Raw genomic sequence first — 15,047 nt, forward strand, 5'->3', positions numbered from 1 at the left:
AAACTATATTGAAGATATCAATATGTAATACAATAAGCATTGTTAATTCCCTACCACTGTGTTTGTAACTCTGTAATGTCTGTACTGATCCTTTGCTATTTTGTAAAACGTTGTTGATCTGTTAGTATTTTCCTCCTTTTATTTCTAAAAAAAAAAAAAGAATATTCAGGGTTGTTATAGTTTCTTGGTTCAGTTTTGGTAACTTATATGTGTCTAGGAATCTATTCATTTCTTCCAGAATCTCCAATTTGTTGGAATACAGGTTTTCAAAGTGGATACCTATAAATCTCTGGATTTGGGCAGTGTCTGTTGTGATTTCACCTTCTTCAGTTTTTAACTGCACTGATATGGGTCCTTTTATTCTTTCTTTTGGTAAGTTTAGCTAAGGGTTTGTCTTTTTCATTTATCTTTTCCAAAAACCAACTCTCCCATTCACTGATTCTTTGTATTGTTTTTTGAAACTCAATTTCGTTAATTTTTCTCTCTGATCTTTATCATTTCCTTCCTTATACCAGTTTTTAGATTCAGATTGCTCTGCTTTTTCTAGGTGAATTACAGTGTTCATGATATTCCTTAGTTATTGCAGGCTGATCAGGTCCGCAATCTCCTGAATGAGCGTACAGTGAAGGCTAAATAAAAAGAGTCAAAAGGAATGATTTCAGGGCTCCAGGAGGATCAAAGCCCTCTTATAAAATTCATGATTCTCTCAGGGCTAAGACCATGACTTTCTCTGGGTAGCCCATATTTATTTTGTCATCAGAAGAAGGGAGGGGAGTACTCAAGAAGGGCAGAACCACTTGAGGACTTCTCTAAGTAAGGTATGAAGTTAATCCAGCGAAGAATGAGATGCCTGAGGCTATAGTCTTTAGCTAGTTGAGATCTGATCCAGGTGTCCTTGGCTGTGATCTTGTCTTGTCCTTTGAGGCTTTCTGGCTTCAGATTAGTGACTCACAGAGGTTCACTTACTGAGTCCACCATTTCCAGACGAGGAACCTAGGCCTTGGACAGATTCACAAGTGAACATGAAAAGCCAATTGATTAATCTAAGTCCTGCTCAGGTCTGCTTTGTAGTGGTCTATATCAGTGAATCATGAAGTTCATTATTTGAACTTGCTCTTTTTTTTTGATGGAGCATTCACTGCTATAACTTTTGGACTGCTCACATTTTGTGCCATAGGTACTGGTATGTTGTACAGCCAGTATAATTTGATCTTAGTAAATTTTAATGTCTTCCTCCATTTCTTCTGTAAGCCATTTACTATCCAAGAGTGTGTTATGTAATCTCCATGTGTTTCCATCATTTCTGTGATTTGTTATTGATTCCTAGTTTCATTACAGTTTTATCTGACGATAATGCTGAAAGTATTTCGATTCTTTTGTATTTCTGTAAGCATAAATTAGGGTTATGGCCTAATAGGTGGTTTGCTTTGGAGAAAGTTGTATGGGCTGCTGAGGAAAACGTGCATTCTGTTGTTGTTGGGTGGAACACACTCAGCAGTTGTCTATTAAATTCACATGTTCAAAGCTGTGATTTAAGTCTGATATTGTATTGTATGCTTTGTCTGAATCTGTCTATTTGTGACCATAGGGTAAGGAAGTATCCGGATGGGATTATGTCGATGTTTATCTGATCTTTATACCCTCGCATAGTTGTTTCATGAAAGTGGTTCTGCTGACGTTCAGTGCATATATATTTACCGTTGTTGGGGCGCTGGGGATTTAGCTCAGTGGCACGGCACCTGCATGGGAAATGCGATGTTGTGAGTTCGATTCCTGGTACCAGAAAAAAACCAAGCAACAACAACAACAACAACAACAAAATTTACAATTGTCTCTTTACATTGAATTATTTCTTTTACCAGTGTGTATTGATTTTGTCTCTTCTAATCAGGTTTGAATTGAAGTCCACTTTTTCTGAAAATAGAATAGCTATTCCTCCTCAGTTTCAGGCTCCTGTTACATGGAGTATTGTTTTCTAACCTTGGATCTTCAGTCTATAAGCTTTTTATGGTTTAGATGTGTCTCTTTCTGGTAAGAAAGATATAGCTGGGTTTTGTTTTTGATGTAATTAGCCAAGCTGTGTCTTTTGATTGAGGAGTTAAGAGATTTCCTTTGGGAATTATTACTAAAAGCTATTGACTAATTTGTTTCATGCTTTATTTTTCTGTTGTTGATTCCATTATGTTTCTCTTTTGCTTAACTGCTCACCCTGCTTGATGTATTAATTGCATTAGCCTGTTGTCCTCATTGTTTGCGTCTAGAATTTTTTTTGGTACTTTTTGTAGTGCTGGTTTTATGGTCATAAATTTCTTAACGTGTTCTTTGCATGGAAAGTCCTTATTTCTTCATCAAATTTGAAAGCTTATATTAAAATATATGAATCTGAGTTGACAGTTTTTTCTCCTAGGGGTTGGGAAACTTCAAGCTCTCCTGAACTTGAAGATTTGTGTTGAGAAATCTGCCATAATTTTAATAGGTTTGCTTTTATAAGTTATTTGTTGCTTTTCTCCAACAGTTTTTTAAATCCTGTCCTTGTATTGGACTTCTGGGATTTTAACTATGTTATGTCATGGGGAAGTTCTTAATCCTATTTATTTGCAGTTCTATATGCTTCATTTAGCTGGATCCTGAATTATTTCCCTAAACCTGGAAATTTTTCTGTTCTCTTGTGTGCTGTCTTCTAGTTTTCTTTAACTTCTACAGTTCTTAGTTTTCTTTGAGTCATGTAGCAGTTGTTGGATAGTTTTCATGGTCTCTTATTTTTAAGGTTTCCCTGAGTATATGGTCTTCTGTTTCAACATTCTCTTCTAATTTGGAAACTCCTCTCATTGATCATTTCTACTTAAAAATGAGACGCTTCACAAATTTGCAGGGCATTCCTGTGCAGGGACCATGCTAAACTTTTCTTTATCATTCCAGTTTTAGTATATATACTTGAAGTGAGCACTGTCCTTGTAATACATGTGGAACTTCACTCTATACCATTTGTCTTTCTACATCAGAATGGACCAGGTCATATAGAGTAACAATTGTGAAGTATCAGACTAGAACCATATATTTCCTTATTGGTCATGCTATCAATTCAACACTGATTCCAGAAAATTTTTCTCATTGTAATATCCAGTGTGTCTGAATAAAGTGAGACATACACTGCATAAGATTTCTTAGCTCAGTATACAGGGTAACATTTTAAAGAACTAAAAATAAAATGAAAGAAAATATTTTCCTGTTGTATTTTATTACATTTTGGAGGAAACATTAAAAAATTCCACTGACATATCTAAGGAATGAGCAATCTAATGTCATTTATTCCCACAGAAATTAGAAGGAGCATTTTCAAATTTTAAGAGCAGAAATGTTGTATTTTTCTTTGGTTGACTATTTTAGAAGTAGTGGTCCTGCTCATTTGCTTTACAGAATAATAAAAACCGAGCAGAAGTTTTTCAGTATGAGATGCTCAAAACTGCATAACAATTCCCAAAAAGAGAAATATTACTAGAAGTGGGTCCCATCCAAGGTCTAACGTGTTACATAATGAATTCAATATTCTTCAGTGGTGGTCTATTTTGATTCCTTGTCCAGCCTATTTAAGACATTTCCTTGAACCCTATTGTCTTTTCCGAAAATTTGTCTTTCTGGAATTTTATGCAGTTTATGGGGCCTGGGACCCCTTCATTTTGCAGATGAAACACCATTGATTTCACTTTAGTCTAGTTGTGTTTGCCCAGAGATTATATGAAGTTTTGGGTCCAAGAGTTCAGTTGATGTCTACACATTTGTCTCTCCTTGTTGCCTACACATATATCTCCTTGGAGAATGTGGTAACAAGGATAGGAGAACCACATCTGTAGCAGGAAACCCCAAAATTGCTCCAGATACTTGGATTCCACATTGTAGAATTATCCCTCTCTTCTTCTCACTTATTCTTCACTATGGAGAAAAAACTTCACATTTAAGTTTACGTTTCAGTGTAAAAAAATGTTAAAGTTTCAGTATTTAATAAAGAACCCCTTTGCTTTACAATTTACTCATATTTTGGTAAAATTAGCTTATGATTCATAATTGATTTTAAGACAAGACTTAGTCATGGAGACTAGTAATTGCTAACTACTAGTTATGGCATTTATGGCAAAAAGTGGATCACAGTGCTTTACTATGTCACCATATCAAGAATAGTTTGCATTGTCTTCACTGATATATTTACTGACTTGTGAGTGGATTTATTTTGATATGGTAATATTACATTATGGGAAAAATAAATGCCATTATATTTAACTGATTCTACGTAAATTTAATAAGAGGGTTTTATTTAGATTTCACTTTTCTATGAATAGACAGAGTAGTTTGTTTCATTTTCAAAAATCTTGTAAGACTTACATAAAAATAATATGATTTTGCTGCTAGTCGTAGAGAGGTGTTAGTTAAATTTAGAAGTATGTGGGAAGTAAAACGCAGACCACCTGTTCCAAACACAGTTGCAGTGAAAACGTGTGGATGATACTGACTAGGTAATAGAAAAAGATGATACTGACTAGGTAATAGAAAAAGAAAAATATTAAGTACATAGTTCGAATAGAAAGTGTTGTTTAGAATGTAAATAGATTTTTAGACAATTAGAAATTTAAAAATCCTACTAGTTCTTAATGTTTCAAAATTCACCACATCTTGGCCTTATAGATCACATCCCTGCAGCCTAAGCTACATGAATTGGAAATCAAAGTACTTTTATGGATTAAATTGAAATGATACTTCATCTTCATAGTAATATGTGCTTTTACTATTCCTATTTCATTAAATGACTGAACAGCACTTAGAAAGGTAAAATTGTATACCCCAAGCTAGATTACTAGTAAATAAAATATTAGTATTTTAATAAATGAGTTGCTAATATTAAAATCTGTATTACTGTAGAGTTCACTCAATCTTAACCATTGGTGATAAACTTGTAATTTAATGTAATAAACTGTTTAATCCTAATGATTCAACAGCCTATGAAAAGGTCACAAGAAGAATACTTTGGACAATTTATTAATGATGTCTTGTTCATGTTACATAGTCAAAAAAATTATTAATTCATTTACTAGCTAGCAGTTTTTTCAAATGACAGTGAAATTGCTAAAAACTTTCAGATTTTGTAAAAATGATCTAATCACTTTTTCACCCTGATTCTGCTTTTGCTGTATCATTTAGACCAAGTGTTTTACATTTTTAATTGGGTAATTAATTTTTAGTAAACATAACACACTTTGTATTTTATATAGCTATGATTGTCATTGGTCTTATTTCCATGTGTATTCATTAAAATGTAATATTCCTGGGGGAAATATTGCTGCAGTGGATTGTTCGAGGTTGCAATAGGTAAGCGAAATACTTGAAGCCCTAACATAATGATAGTGACAGAACTAAATGTCAAAGAATATCAAAGTTGTTTTATAGTGGGGTGTAAACGCCAATTGGATGATACCAATCTAGGTTTCTTGGCAAAGTTGTAGTTTCTCACTCCAACCTATGGGAAAATTCCTTCTTCAATTATCACTTTTTCATTAAGCAATGGTATCCCAACATTGCTCTAAGGTATACACATATTTATCTATATCCCTTCTTTATGTGAACATCACTTGTGATCTGGGAAATCTAGTGGAGCTGTCAATCATAGTAGCTCCATCCTCCTGTCTCCTGCACACAGGCATTGATACAGAGATGGCCATGTGACAAAACAGCACCGCACTGGGGTATCTCTTTCTGCTGGATAGCGCTTTAAATTCCTGGAGTAACTGCATAGCAAACCTGTTAAGGACATAAAGAGAAAATACTACAAACAGAGTCACGAGGAGGAAGAGGTTGAGGTTGAGAGAGAGAGCAGCTGAGTAATGAATTTGTTTAGATTTCTTATTCCTGTCATTTTTTAACTCATACCTAATGGAATCCTCTTAGCTATTTAATTTAGAAATTTGACATTTATAAGTAAAATTTTAAGTTAATGTTTTCTTTTGTTATACTTTTCTATATTGGATTTGTCTTTAACTGTAGCCTACAAAATTGCTGCTAATTGGGATGACGATCAGTAGACTGTTGTCTTAAATTAAGAAATAATCATAATTATTCTTGGACTTATTATTGCCATAACTAATATTTTATATAACATATTACAGCTTTACATATGTGATCTCATTCTATCTTTATAACAGTCTTATTTTGGAGCAGTTATTTCAGCTTTTCAAGTTGAGGCAGATTAGACACGGGAGATTATAAATTTTTCCAGAATCATCTATTTGGTTAGAATGAAGAATGGAATAAAATACAGTTTGACTTTAAAATCTATTTTCTTAAACCAATAAGCATTGTTAATGTTCTTTTTGAAAGGCTGGAGATATCTTCACATATATTTAACTCCTATGTGTAATTATTATAAATTTTCTTTAAAGTACTGGTTATCTAATGCATTTTATGGCTTCTTAAATTAGGAATTTGTACTTGAGCTAAAAGGAAAGAATTAAACCACGCAGATTCTCCTTTTCATTATAAGTATAAGCTTTTCTGACAGACTTCATATGAGTCTCGGTCAATTTTTTTTTAAAATGTGTTTAGCAGGAAATGAGAACTTTAAGTGCTTATGATAAATACTAGGTAGTGATACTTCTCTCTCAAAAGGAAATTTAGCAGATTTTTTAATTTAAGCCAGTATTTTTTTTTTTACATGATGAGCAATATAAACATCTGTGTGTGGGCCTAGATATTTAACAAAAGCAAATTTATGCTTGCACCTGAAGAGGAGGTTGAAAAGGAAAATTTCTATTTGTAATCAGCATGATATAGGAAGTTTTTCTGTGCTTACCAGCTTCCTGTAGCATTCTGCTGGCTAAAGTTCTTCATCAAAATTTAATTTTACCCTGAGCTAATCAAATCCAGGGTGGTATCTTGATTACTTTTCTCTCATTGCTGAGACAAAATACCTGACACCCAGAATTAAGGAAGGAAATGTTTATTTAGCTCACAGTTTGTGAAGGTTTCAGTCCATACTCAGCTCGCTCCAAGGCAGAGTGGAACATGACGGAGGGCAACAGTTCACGGTGGCAGAACCAGCAAAAGCAACAAGAGCAAAAGGGAGGAGCAATGACAAGCAGCCTCTTTTCCTCTTTCACACTGTATGCAAACTATTTGCCCCAGGGTGGGTGTAGCACTCACATCCATAATTCCAGCATTGGACCATCAATCAATCATAAACTCTAAAAGCCTGCCCCACGAATGCATGTGGTTTTGGGGGGGCAACCAGACACAAGCCATAACAGGTGGGTACATTCAAGGTTTGAAATACTCCCTTGGTAATTTTTCTTACAATGTAAAAAGCCTCTAGAAATACAATTCCATTATAAGTAAGGAGAAGAGAATCTCTACTTTCATGTCCTATGCCACTACCCATCTGCTAGCAAAGAGTATCAATCACAGGATACAGCATTCAAGAGTGGAGAATACAGTTTAGGCCACAGTTTATGTTTGTGCATGTTGTATAAAACCATGTGGAGTGGGTCGAAGAATGTGAGGCCAAGCTAGGAGATGTAACTCATTCAGCCAACCCGGAAGGAAACATACCCCAGTTCCCGGTAAGTGGGCCCTTTTGAAGAACACTGAGAACTGCACACAGCAAGTACAGTGTCGTAGTCAGGAGTAGTGAATTTGTAGTGAGGTTGCTGGGGGTGAATATTCTCCTTGTCTGATCTTGGGCATATTAACCATTAGTTTTAAAAAATGTATTTAATTTTACACCTTCTCTGGTGTGTTATTGAGCACACAAGTAAAATAATCCACGAAAAATATTATCCTAGGGTGTGAAACATGATAAATATTAATTACACGTTATATATGTATTAATTATGTTATTTATGTACTAATAATTTAATCTTAATTTGAAGAGTGTGATGCCAAATATTCCAAACTTTCTTCCTTATTCTATATGGAGAGTCCAACTTTGAGTGATTCATGGACTGCTTAAGAGTATTTTTTTTTTTTTTTTGGTTTTTCTCCAGTACTGGGAACCGAACTCACGACCTTGCGCTTGCCAGGCAGGCGCTTTGCCGCTGAGCTAAATCCCCAGCCCCCTTAAGAGTATTTTTAATCATAAAAAATGTATAGTTTATCATTTGCCTCTTGAGAACTTCTGTGTGCAGATCTCTCTCTCTCATATTTTCAGAGTACCTATCAGTGATAATTTAGTAATATTTTGAGTCTATTTTAATCACAATCTTAAATTTTCAAATCATCCTTACTTATAACAATTTTTTAAAAAGTACAAAAAGTATAAAATGGCCCAGATTTTTAAAATATTAACTAGAATTAATAATACAATCATTACATTCCATGAGGTTATAACCATCCTCTCTTACTTGATAGTGAATTTATTTTAGAGATTTAGGTTTTTGAAAGTTGAGTTATGTGATATCAAGGAGAAATCTTTTAGTTCGATACAGCTTGCTTCATTGAGATTTCATATTAGACACAATAGTTATGCTACTCAATTGAAGTTGTATGAGAATATTTTATCCTGGGAGAGCTGAAAGTTTATTTGTACCCAGTCAAAACCATAATCAGACCCATGGGCTCTATTTTATGAGAATTCAAATGCAGAAATGCAGTAATTTCTGTGAATATATTTTTCTTGTGAGTGCCTGTGGATGTCTCCATTTTCCTCTTAAAAATTCAACTTTTAATATTACTTGTCAAAGACTTCTGAGAAGATCAAACAAGATATTTGCAATGCTGATTCAGTGCCATATTTTTTCTCTAATAGTAAAAGAGATTTTATTTGAATTTTTCAATCTTTTCATTTTAAAAAGAACAAAAACAAAATAATAAAACAATAACATAAGAAAAGCAATCCTAAAATTTCCCAACAGGTATATTTTTGTAAACACTAGACACTGCAGTTTTCTTCCCCAAAAAAAGATTGTTTATTACTGCTAATTGTCTTGGGAATGATGTCCTTGTCCTAAGCAGTAAATGCTGTACATGGCACATGCGGTGCTTCCTGTCACTTGAAATGACCTCAGTTTCCTTCTGAAAATTGAGACCTGCTAAGTGGCAGTAAATGGTAGCATGCTATGGTGTCTGAAGTGGGAGTGGTAGCAAAGGGAAGTTTGCCACAATGGAAACAGCAGAGGTATAAATTTTCAAGATTTCAAAAACAATTTGAAAACTTTAAGACAACTAAAGCGTTGTCTGTTTTCTATCATCACCATGCGCAGGCAATTCTAAAACATGCCTGTTACCTAATATTCCTTCTGTTTGGGACACAATGATCCATACCACAACTCCCCCTCGACTTGTATACCCCACTCCTAGTAAGTATTTAGCATTTTGTTAAGTTAAGCCACTATTAGAGGCCAGCTCATCCATCTTTCTTCTGTATTCTTCAGGTAGTGTGTTAACATTCAATCAATTGTAAAGATAATCCTGCCTTTTAAAACAGTCATATATCATCCCTTCTTATAAAAGTAAACAGGTGAAAGATTGTGTAGGATTAATTTTTATGTCTTTGAATAGTAATGAAGTTTCAGCATTTTATGTCGTTATTCAAAGACACAGATAATCTACAAGGTGAGAAAAACCCCAGCTACTCACTCCAAATTGTGAGTCGATTTCAGGGTGGTCATGGATAAAATGCTCTTCCTCTTAATCTTCTGATTGTCCTTTTGTATTTGCATGGTATTAGTAATTGCTTTTCACTGCTATCCAGGTATAATCCATGCAATGAATTGGGCTGGTCATAAAGAATATACTTGGAGTTGAGCAGAATTCTCCCTCATAACATACCAAGATTTATCCCTTCTACCTTAATATTAATTTTCTGTATTTTTGAATTTTCGTAAATACCATTGCACAGTCCATTAGCTATGTAGATTCAAGTTCACTGCAGATAATAAGAATACCATCAAGACAAATCTTAACTGTACCACTTGTCAAGGGAGTTAGCAATGTTTTCATGGCTATGGGTTTGTGCACAGGGAGTTGAAGTTCCATCTTTCATGGTGGGGAACTACTTGAGATTTGGCAAAAATTTGGACATTTTAGCTTAAGTTTAGTAAATATAGTGAACTTAGAGTCCAATGACACCCTGTGAGTTCAGTCCTACAGACTTTTGAGGGGAGAACAGCAAATGTTTTTGAACAATGACTTTTAATGCCAGAGGGGAAAAATAGACATTTCCTTCTCTACTATAATTCCAGCCACTTTATGACATTGCACTTCACATTCAACATTCTCTAACTGATCTGAAAGGCTTATAAGTCCTTATTAGTGGACCCCAGAGCAGCCCATTGTGCAAATATATAGGCTATTAATGAAAAATAATTAAGACTTTACAACATGCAAGGCCCTTTGGACATTCATATAGAAAGTAGAGCAAACAATATCAGTGATTTGGCAATATGCTCTTCATAAGACTTAGGATGGGTTGTAGCATAGGAGACTTAGGAGGTAAAATCCAAACACAAGTATTTAATAGCTGTGTAACCCTGGTTAAGTCAGGTAAACTTTCTGGCAATCACTGTCTTCACATATTATGTGGGCATAATAAAATGTCTCACATTTTCATTTTTAACATGAATTAATAAAAATCTTAATTTAAATTTAATTTAATATTTAATTTAAATTTAATTAATTTAATTTAATATTTAATTTAAATATTTATAAATGAAAAATAAATAATTAATAAAAATGATGAAAATATAACTAGATGTTGAGTTTTAAAAAGGAAGAATTTTCAAAATAAAATTTAGAAATATCATTAAATAACTAAAATGGTTTGATACATCTAAAAGAGAAAGACATTGGTGTCTTAAAATCACAAAGATAAATGATGAACTAAGTTTCATAAGAACTCAAAATGTGAAAAAGTTACATAGCAGTAAAAACAACAAGAATATGCACAAAATTCATAAATAAATATAAGAATGGACAATTTAAATCAGGAAACAATTCACAAAAAATAAAGATAATTGTTCAGCATTACTCTCTTTTAGAAATTCAAAAATCAAAGGAAATAATATTCTAGCTTACCAATGAAATAAATAGGCAACAAATGAAATTACTGTATAGCAGAAGCTGGGGTTTCAATGAGTATATTCTAAAAATATTTGGTGAAGAGGGTGACCTTTTGGGAAACAGCCTGTTTTTTCATAGAGTATGAACACGTTCAAAGACTCAAACCCAAGAATTTCATACCAATAATTTGTGGGAAAAAAGCATTAGATGTGATATTATACTTCATATATTAGAGATTTTCTAATGGGGTTATCTTTTTGATAAATTACATGTAACACAATTATAAAGACCTAATGACAAGAAAAAATATAATATTTTTAAAAGTGTAATGATCTACATTACCTTAATATTACTTACATGGACAAAACATTTAATGAAAAATATTAATATGTGAATAGAAACTGTCAGATATCTCTTGGATTCTTTCCTTTATGCCAGACACAACTAGAAGAACCATAAAAATATTAAGAAAATTAATACTTATTAAAACTTTCCAAAAGAAGTGTCATTAATTATTCTTATTTCACAGACAAGGAAACTATGTGTATTAACAAAATTAAATATATTATCAAAAGCCTTTCCAGAAAAATCTAAATCAGGATGACTTACTACAGATTTCTATAAAATATTTAAGGAAGTAAAGCTTTCTGACACCCTGTCAGAAAATTAGAGGACTGATGAATAATCTCTAACTCATTTTATTAAGCTGACATCATCCTGATAATATAACTTAATTAATTCCTAGTAATTGTATAATAATAGTAGGAACACCTCAAATTATTTTTTACAAACCAATGTTTTTAAAAAATATAAATACAAGAATTTTTAGAACACATTTATATGCTTTATCCCAGGAGTGCGGGTTAGTTTAACTTTTAAAAATCGATCAGTTTCATGTATTATCTTAAGAGAATCAGTGGAAAATAATCAATGATAATTTCACTAGATATCATAAAACATTTGATATTCATAATAAAAAATTTTAAAACATAACTGGAGAAAGATCTTTTAATCTCCTGAAGGTCATCTATGAATAACCTAGAGTTAACTGCATAATAAATGATGAAATATTAATTATTTTCTGCCCAGAAATGAAAATAAGGCATGGATATCCATTCTTGCCTTCTTCATTATGCGTTGCACTGGTGAGACTAGTCATAGAAATCAATTTTGATAAAGAAAATCAATAGATTGGAAAGAAAAGAATATATTTCTGTATTTGTTCATGGTATGATTATGTATTCAGAAGTTCCTAAAAGATCTACCAAGCAAGTACTTGAACTAGGAGTGAATTTTAAAAGTTCTCAGGGTGTAAGCTAATTTAAAAACAAATCATATGCATTTTAATGCCACGTAGTTATAATTGCAAGTATTTAGAAATTAAATATTTAAAAATCCCAAATAGTGAAGTGTCAAAAACTACAAAAATATTAAGAAACAGATTTAACAATTGTGAGCTCTACTGAAAACATTGCTTAGAGAAATTACTTAGTACATAAACAAGTGGAAATTTAAAAACATAAAACAAGTTTGTGGATTGTAAAATTCCGATGTTGTAAAGATGTTAGTTTTTCCCAAGTTGTTCTGTAAATTCAACATATTCCATTTATAACTGCAACAAGTTTTTGTTTTCTTTATTACGTAACTTGAAAGACTTATTCTGAAACCTATACAGAACAAGAGGACCTAGAATTCTAAATAAAGAAAACTTGGAAAATTTATACAACTGCACTTCAGAGTACTATTAGCTAGAGTATCATTACTGGGTTGTATATCATGAAAAAGAGAGTTAATGGAGAAAGGACAAAAGCTGATGGAATTGAAGAACCCCAAAATAGTTCCATTTACACAATCTTTTAATTTTCAACAAAAGAGCTGAATCATTGCAATGGGAAAATGTTTTTCAATTAATCATTTTAGAATATCCATAAGAAATCAATGAATCTCAGCTCTTCATATCATTCAATCTTAGTGGAAGAAAAACATGGTATTTTTGCAAGTAAGATAAGGCAGTTGATTTAATAAGGATAAAGTTTCTTCTTTCCCTAAATGTCTGTAAGAAGGAAATGAGATATAAGCCTGGATTTCTGATGCAATGGCTTTGGCAGAGATGAGCAGAAAGAGAAAGAACCTTCCCTGCTCCTCAAGAGAAGACGCTATTCTATAGGAAATGAGTTACACTCTACTAAATTACTGACGTTAGTCTTAGAACAATGCTTTCATTTTTATTAGGACACTAGAGACATAGATCTTGTTTATTACATTCAATGATTTTATGGACCACATCTCTACAACCCAAGAATTGTTTGCTCACCCTAGGTAAGAAGGACTATATATATACCATCCATGCTGGATTGGAATCTCCGTAGAGAAGGCTCAGGAACTGACAAAGTAAATAACTCCTGAGGCAATTTCTAGACACTGATGTTTGAAGATCTAGCTATGTGAAATCAAAGAAAACAGGGAGATACTGACAAAACCAAGGCAAGCTCAGTCCTAAAACAGTCTAGAAAAATGACCTTGGGTTAGCATTTCCAGTCCTCTAACTTCTGGCTTGCTTTCTCTTGGCTGTGTCCCTGGTGTCTTTTATTATTTCAGAGACAAATTCCTCTCAGACTCAAAATCTCAGACATCAAATTGCTCCTCCAAAGATTTATCACTTGAAGTGCAGTCTCACAAGGAGAAAAATGATCAAAGGAGAATGTCAGAAAACATTAAACATTCTCATACATCCTCAAAGGGCTCTTCACAAGGGAGTATATCTCAAGCAAGACCAAAAGAGAGAGGGGTTATTCCCACCTCTCTCCAAGAGCACTAGATATATGTTCCTCTCTGAAAAGGTACAAAGGAAAGAGTGGAGGTTTTACAGGAATTATTGAAGAGACAAACAGATCCCTGATTTCCAGGTGAGACAAGTGTAGAAAGAAATAGGTTGGGTTTGAGTGACTGGATACCAAGGGTCAGAATGCTGGGTGAACTTGTTTAAATTCCTTTGTTTGAGGATGGGATAGTTCATTGTCCAGGGCTGTTTCAGCTGGCAAGAAGCAATCCAGTATTTTTCAAATTGAGCTATAATCAGGACCTTCTAATGAAAGTTTGTACACGAGAATAAGAAAGGAGATTGATGAGTTAGAAAATCCCCTAACATTATCATTAGAAAATGTTACTTTTTGAGAAGGAATGACTATATTCTTAGGAAAGTCCAGTATTGGCAACATGTATCTTAGCTAGCTTTTAGTCTTATAACATTCAATCACTTAAATACATACATCTTTAAATAAATCCAATGATTCATTTACCAGTGCTATTAAATGACAAAAGCACAAGACCAAACTTTAAATACGGAACAATACATTACATGATAATGAAAAAAGAACACTTGGTACATAGTGGGCACAGCTGGCTTTCAGTTCTGAGCTTTGATTCCAGCTCTGAGTCGCAGCATTCATCCCTAGAGCAGTGCAATTATGCCTACCTAGCCATTTGGCCTCCCTAGTATTCAGGGGAAAGGGTAATCACAATGCTTTTAAAACAGTGACCCAGGATATCAATTACTACTAAAGACATTAGCTATGTGAGGCTTACATAGACTGTATCACAAGCTTGGTTGGAAGACAGTGCTTTGAGAAAAACAATGGTGGTCACTATAGTACTATCCCAGTTACACAAAGCAATTTTAATCCCATGACACCAAAAAAAAAAAAAAATGCTCTTAGGAATGATTATTACATCCTATGTCAGTGAGGTCTGTCAGCTAAATGAACAGTACAGTTAAAAGTAACTGTGACAAAGAAGCTGTGGGTTTTGGAATTATTCTCCATGATTGTCTGCCAGTTCTTCTGACAGGGCCTTTACTTCACAATGTCTGTTGCCTAGAACAACACAGGAGGAAGTGAAATGCTGATTGATTTTCCGCTTACAGCTCAAGTCTGATTTGATTATAATGGGCCCCGTCTGTTGTTGCAGAATTTTATTTAATCTGGAATGGTTTGGAACAAGTGGGTTAAACA

The sequence above is a fragment of the Chinchilla lanigera genome, unplaced genomic scaffold (assembly GCF_000276665.1).
Source record: "Chinchilla lanigera isolate Chin_1 unplaced genomic scaffold, ChiLan1.0 scaffold00009, whole genome shotgun sequence".
Lineage (NCBI taxonomy): Eukaryota > Metazoa > Chordata > Mammalia > Rodentia > Chinchillidae > Chinchilla > Chinchilla lanigera.